This window comes from Phoenix dactylifera, unplaced genomic scaffold, assembly GCF_009389715.1.
Source record: "Phoenix dactylifera cultivar Barhee BC4 unplaced genomic scaffold, palm_55x_up_171113_PBpolish2nd_filt_p 001592F, whole genome shotgun sequence".
In the NCBI taxonomy this organism is placed as follows: domain Eukaryota; kingdom Viridiplantae; phylum Streptophyta; class Magnoliopsida; order Arecales; family Arecaceae; genus Phoenix; species Phoenix dactylifera.
The window spans coordinates 81,950-87,389 of NW_024068897.1; the positions used below are offsets into that span (position 1 = coordinate 81,950).

At 44.5% G+C, this 5,440-nt stretch overlaps 1 pseudogene; it reads left to right on the forward strand.

Moving 5' to 3' along the window:
- Positions 1–2,833: 2,833 nt before the first annotated feature.
- LOC120108849 lies at positions 2,834–5,434 on the forward strand (annotated as a pseudogene).
- The last annotated feature ends 6 nt before the right edge of the window (positions 5,435–5,440 follow it).

The window sequence follows — 5,440 nt, forward strand, 5'->3', positions numbered from 1 at the left end:
TATTTCTGTTTGATAAAAGTATGTGCTGGTACTCATTTGTAGTATTAATAAGGAAGTTTTAGTTATATCTTTGACAATAAATGCAAAATCAATACATGCACATATGGTGACTTACATGCTCATCCATCACTATTTATAATCTAGAAAAACTATGCCAAATTCGTGGTCGTTGTTCTTAATTCGCCTCTTACAGGGCAGGGCATGGCTATTAGAATGGTGAAATTTCAGAGGTTGCCTTCCATTAGATGAACCTGCTAGCTAGGGGAAAAGTAATGAAATATAGCAGGAAATAGAGTGCATGTGTTTAATGTGGTTCTCCCAATGGTCTAGCTTTGCATGATCGAACTTTCCTAAAGTTGCTCGAGTTGAGGAATTTACTTCTGTAGTCCATCAGTTAGTAGTTTATAATTTGCTGGTTGGATTCTGACCTGAGACTTTTGTTCTGTTATGGGCATAAAATTGTTATCCTCTGTTTGCTCTGACATCTTCGCCCGCCTTTGTGATCCATAGGCTCTTTAAGATATCTCATTTAGCAGCTTCTTCAGCCACATTGGACAAATGGTTTGCCTTGAGTGAATTTGTATTTGAGTGGCATTTGAAGTTCATCCATTTACTTGCAGATCAAGATGATGATGTCTTTTTTACTGGCAGGATGATCAACTTTACTAACAGCATATGGATAGTTTTGCTACCGCAGTCAAAAGAGGCATGTTATATTGTAATGATCTGTAAATCCACTAAAGCATGATTAAGGGGACCAACATATATGTGTGGAAATTTCTTCGTGGATGCAGGTACTGGTGCGTGACTTTAGCAACTCGCTCTCCTCGTGCTGTCAAATCCAGTTATCGTTTTTGTTTGGTTTGGGTGCGACCTTAGCCACGAGAGGGCAAAATGAGCTAAGAAAACAGGGATAAATTTTGACGGATCTTGTTCATGCCTTCCACTCCAATTGCTTTGTGTCACTTGACCCTGTAAAGCAACTGTACTCGTACATTAATTTCGTAAGATTTGCCAGGAGGAACTTACATGGTGCTCTTAAATCGACGTCGCTCGTATTGTAAAGAAGCATGCACAAACCGAGGCGGATTTTCTCCAACTGTGCTCCAAAAAAAAGAAGGAAAGAGAGAAAAGCGCATGCATACAGACAGAAATTCCCATGGTTATATATATCACGCGACCACGGTACTTAACGCAGTGGGATTATTTGCAGGATCAATTATATGTTTTGGTCAAAAAGAGGATCGACTGTAGGTTGAGCACGCAAGTGAGTATGTGGCTTTCCGTGATACCTCGCACGCGCTTCTCCCCAAAAGGACGCTGGTTATTGGAGAAGTAGGTAGAGATCAGGGAGCCGTCTCGTGCCGGTCGGATGCGTTTTTTACCTTCGCTTGTGTGCCATCCAACCAACTACCCATGTATTGTATTGTGAAGGTAATGAACGGACTCGTGTTTTGGAGTTTGGACACGGTCGTCTTGATCATAGACCGCTTCTAAACTTCCTGTACTGGGAAGTGCCGCTCGAACATTTTACGCACTGTCGCAGTTCTTGAATGGTATGGAAAAATAAAGCTGAAAGGGACGCTACCGCACGTCCTTGAACCCGACATATGGCGCATTTGATAGCTGGTCAGAGTGCTATTTTAGCTTTCCGATGAAAGGGACCTACTGATTGGTAGAAGAAAGAATTCTGAGCCCTTCCAGGCCGCCACCTTTTCTATTTGCAGCTTGCTAAGAGAATACTTTCGCCTCCAGGAGAGGCTCTCCCGAGTCACATCTTCTCTTTCTTCATTGTTGCCTTGTTTCGAGAACTTAAAAGAAAGAAAAACGATGCCTGCCATTTTTCTTTATTCTCTCCAGTCATTTTCTAATAAAAAAATAATATAGATAAATAAATTACGAAATTAGTTTTATCAGATATTTATATGTATAATTTTTTAAGAAAAAATTCTATCATCTCATGTCGAAGAAAAAGTGGCAAAAGTAGAACAAGCAGCGTCGAAAGAAGAATGACAGGTAGAAGCAAAAATAAAAGTAAATGCAAGAAAGTACGAGGATAATGTAAATTTTTTTTCTTTCGATTTTTTCAATTGATAAATGTGTTGAGAGTCTCTCGTGGGAGAGCAGCCTGTTTTTGGGAGACGTTGAGGCCAGAAACAAAAATGCCTTGTCGCCGCCGCAGCCCGTACGTGCAGCGTTATTTAGGTCTACATGCGCGATGCACGTGGAAGCCCAGCCTTCCTCGAAGCTGAAATGATGTATTGTGCGATGAATCAGGGAGGGTTGTTTCGTGATGCAGTGGTAGGTAGGGATGGTTGGTGCATTGAATAAAACTTATTTTTAGGACGAAAATGCCCCTTGGGCCCCGTATTCACCTTCCCTCGTTCCTAAGTTCATCTCCTTTTTGACCCCTACGGGCCCGTGGCGACCTTCCCTTCCCTTGTTCCTAATTTCTTCACCTTGATCGACCAAACTCCCCACCAACAACCCAACCTTCCGAGTCTTTGCCTCCATTCCATTTTGTTTCCCGAAATCTTGATCCTTGTTCTCGGAGCTCTATCTCGTCGTCATGGCGGTGGTTTCGCCTCCGCCTAGCAGATCTATACCTCTCTCTCGTTCTGCATCTCCAGCCACTTCCTCCCCCTGTTCTCCTTCTATATCAAGCTCCATGGTGTGTTCTTCCAAGAGCCGTCGTGGATCCAGGCTCCGGATCGTCTCCGGATTCGGAATCAAGCTACGTAGTAGCCCGGATCCGGAAGAAGGGGAATGCATCGCTGGAGTACTTAAGCCGCGGCCATGTTGTGGGTAGCGTCGGAGAGAAAGAAGACGAGAGATGGATTGGGGGGATGGAGGAAGAAGGATGAGGAGAAAGAGGAGGGTGGCGGTGATGTGCAGCGCCGGCTTGGAGGGGATCGGGGGGAGGAGCAGAGAGCTGGCAAGGGAGGAAGGGTTCGTGATCCCGGAGAGAGCGAAGTTGGTCTCGCTGGTGGCGATGGCCATGTGCCTCTGCAACGCGGATCGGGTGGTGATGTCGGTGGCCCATCGTCCCCCTCGCCTCCAGATACGGCTGGTCAGCTCCGTCCTGGGGATCGTCCAGGTTATTACGCTCTTCCTCCTCTCCGCATTTCTCGCTTCCATCTCGCTGCTAGCTAGTTCAACTCCATGCATTTCCTTTTGCGTGTTGTATATTGATTAGTTCGACTCCAGATTGGGTTTCAATTTGGTTCGAACGATCGATCCAGCCACAGAGATCATATTCTCCGCATAAATTGATTTATTCTGCCCACTTGCTTTTTCTATAAATAATTCTTTATGTTTGCATATATAATTCTATAATCATAAATTAGATAAGAGGAGAACGAAATTAAAGACCCAGACCCATTTCATGAACAAAATTCGTTCCGTGTCCAGAAATATAAATAGGCAATATTTTGCATCACTTCACAATCATTATAGAAGAGAATGATTAAAAAAAAAGCCATATGCATGAGATATTGTTGGAATAACTCTTCTAGGCATTTAATTTTATCCTTACTTTTTCCATCAAGAGCGGTTGTTGGGAAGATACGTCTGGGAAACATGTTTTTTACTTGCATGCACATGGATATCTACTCACATATATTCATATGAAAAAATTCATCACCGAGTAGGTAGATACCATCCACCAACCCGCCTGCATTTGATGCCTTCTTGCAACGTCACCAACGCCATCGCAGTCCATTGGACCGGGCCCGCCAAAACTACATCGTATTTTTTGTTTTGCGTCGCGGCCGTTGACCGCATCCAACGGCATGGAATGAGCCGCTCCTGCGATGGATGCACGGGAGAATTTAGAGATTTCTGTTCCTCATCTCATCGCGCTTGAAATTCTCAAATCTGCAGTGCCTCCTACCTACCTACTGTACCATGTAAAGGGCCCGTAGCGGAAGTAGTTTAAAACCGTGTCTTGATGACTTTGAGAGTGGCTAACTCGATCGACATCAACGGTGGATCAAAGCATGCTGCAACAGGAACTTAACATAAAGCTGGATGTTGGTGTGATACATGGAGATGCATTAATTAATTATGGCTACAATTGCACGTAAAAAATAACTGCTGCATTTTTTAGCAAAACACGTAATTACAATGCAAAACAGACAATTAATAGATAAACAAGAATACAGAATCGTGACCTTACTGCGCATTAGTTGGATGGTTGTAATATTTGGAAGTTGGCAGTCATCATTTTATGGGGATACTGGTCTCATCCATCGTGGGAAGGAGCTCTCGCGGACAGATACGGTGGGAAGCGAAGTGCTGGCGTGTGGGGTGGCCCTCTGGTCCGTCGCCACCTTCCTCACTCCATGGGCTGCCGACCATTCCACCGCGATGCTTCTGGCGGTCCGTGCGCTCTTCGGCCTTGCAGAAGGCGTCGCCTTCCCTTCCATGAGCACGCTCTTATTCAGGTCAGCCTCCGTCCGCTTGTAGCCATTTCAAGTTAAAAAAGAATGGGCCCAATATGGTCCATGTTAGACATGGGCATGGGCATGGGCCTCATCTTTGTGTCGTAAGTTGAGAAAACATCAGTTAAAGGGTTAGGAGAGATTGATCTTTTGATTCTGACATAATGTTCTCTCATGTGTGCATGATGCAGGTGGTTCCCAGGCCATGAACGAGCTACTGCTGTGGCTATTTCCATGGCTGGTTTTCATCTAGGGAACGTCATAGCTTTCTCGTCTCTCCAATTATATTGTCGAGGGTCGGGGTGAATGGTTCTTTTGCTTTCTTCGCATCCCTTGGATTCATTTGGCTGTCCTCTTGGGTGTTCGGGATCACAAATGATCCTCGTGATAGTCCTCGCATCAGCCAGGCGGAGCTGCACCTAATTCGAGCTGGGAAGACTGACTCCAAAATGGAGGCCTGCACACTTCCATCCGTGCGGCACTTGCTATCCAGGACCCCGTCATGGGCCGTTATGCTTGCTAATGTTGCCAATAATTGGGTAAGCTCAGCTTCTACTGCTGCTGTAAAATAAGTCATGCAAGCTTGGTTCCTCTTCAGGCAACTGGTTTGATGTATAAGCCTAAACCCATCCATTAATTTTATGACTGCAAAAACTGCAAACGCGCGATCAAGGATGTCTCGCAGCCTGATATAAACCAGCCACTCATAGGAATTCATTATGAATTAGTTCGGTCAAGCTGAAAAAAGCATCTTTTTTCAATGTCAAACCATGCTCTTTATAACATGGTATTTTACTACCTTGTAGGGCTACTTTGTGCTTCTCTCGTGGATGCCCGTGTACTTCAAGACTGTAAGTATTCCGAATTTGTTCGTGGTAATTTATGCTTTGCTTGGCATGCGCCTGATGATCTTCTATTCTTTTTTTCTTCATCAATTTTTCTGCCTTCAGGTTTATAATGTGAATTTGAAACAAGCCGCATGGTTTAGTGCTGTGCCC